The sequence below is a fragment of the Austrofundulus limnaeus genome, unplaced genomic scaffold (genome assembly GCF_001266775.1).
Source record: "Austrofundulus limnaeus strain Quisiro unplaced genomic scaffold, Austrofundulus_limnaeus-1.0 Scaffold269, whole genome shotgun sequence".
Lineage (NCBI taxonomy): Eukaryota > Metazoa > Chordata > Actinopteri > Cyprinodontiformes > Rivulidae > Austrofundulus > Austrofundulus limnaeus.
Genome location: NW_013952671.1, coordinates 671,832 through 674,371, shown reverse-complemented (window position 1 = coordinate 674,371; position 2,540 = coordinate 671,832).

The window sequence follows — 2,540 nt, the reverse complement described above, 5'->3', positions numbered from 1 at the left end:
TTACAAGCAGTGCTGGACGTGTCAGGCACTGTGTAGCGTCTTCAGTAACTAAACTTTAAAATAAGAGCATCATAAAGAAATAAAATATGTAACAACATTTAAATACCAAATACATAAATTGACTATGTATAAAATATGGTGGAGAAAGTATTGGGCTATTTGTTTGATTAATGTCAAACAGTATTTATAAAAAGACAAACTTGATCAAAGAAATGCTCGTATTTTAAAATAGCAAAATGGAAGGATCACAAGTTACAGAGCCAGGTTTGGATTGGCTGATTTGCCACTTATGATCCCGCCCACCTTCAAATTAAACCAACAGAAATCAAACAAGCTTACATCAGTTTTCCTCTGCTTCCCTGTTTGCCTGCTGTTACACACCTGTGTCTTATCAGCACACCTGTTCTCACTCAGTAATCAACCTTTCCCAGCAGATRTAAGCTCGTCATTTAGACTCATTCTGTTAGACCCAACGGAGTGGAAGAATTGGTTGAGATGTTGGCACATGTTTTGAATGAGTTTGAAGGAGCTGAATCAAAAGAAAATATATTTTTCTTCATTTCAGATGAAACAAAATGTTAAGGTTATGATTCAATGGGTCATAATACACTAGTTTAAAAAGTAAAACATACTGTTCTTGTTCTTTTGCATAGTGTTTCCCCTACCAATATAAGGTGAAGATATGCAGAACGCTGGTGACAGAAAATCATTCAGTGACAGAAAACGATTAAAAACCACTGGCTTGAGCTAAGTCCTTGAGAAATATAAATTCAAAAACAGATGAACACTTGTCTGATAAGATACTTTTTAAACTTAAAGAGATCCAAATCAAAAGTTTGCATCCTTATTTTAATGAAACAAGGTTGCTGTTTGTTCACTCACACCATTAAATCGACACCTAAGATTCTGTTTGTTGCTTCAGTATTACTTGTGCAAGTTGAGATGTGTATTGTTTTAGCTTTATTAGTTGATTTATTTGCAAAAGTAGCTACGTTTTGGTGGTTGGTAACGTCCTATAACTTTTCTCATGCATGTTAGCAATAAACAMACTTTAAACATCTTTCTAAAGTATTCTCTAAATGTGCCACTTAATGTGACTGAAGGTTTCCTGGGAAAAAAAAACACCCAACATGTTTTATTATAATTTCCAGTTACAATAGCCACGGTTGTGTCATTAACTGTAATAAATAGTGTGACCATATCTAAATGGAATAAGAAAACTCATTTTATGTAAATCACATTACCTCAAGGACATATTAGGCTGTTATCTACTTCATCGGCACACATTAACTGAGTAAATACACAATTACTGTCRTGCTAATTAACATACCATTTGGCCCTGTCTTTAATTCTCAAAGAGCTGCTATCGCCTATTTCACCATTACGATGACACATTACCTAACTGATTGCWTTTTGTACGACACAAGTTGTTTGCCCTTTTCTGAAATGCAAAGCCATTTTAATGTGCTTCATAATGCAGTTAGTTAAGAAAAAAAAAGCTATGTGGTGCCTGAGCCTGCTCGATTGTTACAAACTGCCACACTGAATGGAAAAGTGTCACACAGATAATAAAGACCAACTAGAATAGTTGCTTTGCGTGTAGTAGTATAAAAAAGTTTTGACTGATCTAATATTTTTGCTTAACGTGCTGGTGCAAGAAAAAAAAAACACAGACGCTCCGGAAAAGCACTTCTGTGTTGAGAACAGCTTGGTTTTTAATGAAACGGCGCTGCGTCGCTAGAACATTACAAAGGGTCGGTAGGTAATTAGTAATACATTTTTTTCCAACCACTTCCCGCGTTGCTACAGTCTTCGGTTTTAAATTTGCTACATTTAAAAAGTCTAGTCTGTGTCCTTTAGGTCTTTGAGTCTCTGAAAGCCACATGCCTCTCAGACACTTTGCCATTAAGCGAACGCTCCCTTGAAGTTTACTTGAATCAATATTTCAGAGCTGAATGGCAAGTTCATCCTTAAACAAAAATAATTTTCCTTGACAACCTGAAGAAGCATTAAGCCCGTTAGAAGAGGCTCGCCCTCCTCAGAGCCCATTAAAAGTCTTTTAATGAGAGGAGAGTGGATGGCAGAAGAAGACCCCCCCACCAGCTTTTGATACAATGCGCTGTCACCTCATTAAATCCTGATGATGTTCAGCGGTATTCCAGGACTGCAGAGAGACCCATGTGTTACTCTGCAGATGCCAAGTCGCCACGGGGGCCGTGCTGGGGAGAGATGGGTACCAGCTGGACTTGGCACCACAGCTGGGTCCTAGACAGCAATAATGGCGTCCCAGCTTCTTGTTCACATTACACGCTTTGTCACTAATAACTGCGACGTAATGGTTTTTATGGGCTGCCATGAACTGGGCATTAAGGGGGTGGGGCAGTAAAAGCTAAGATGTTTACCATCTACACCAGTGGCAGATGCTGGTCTTTCAAGGAGAGGAAGCTCAGTTTCGGCCTTCGCAATAAAATGTGTGTCATAAATTCTACCCTCCATTCCTTTTCAAGAAAAAGATCTGTGACAGGGTCACAGATCTTTTT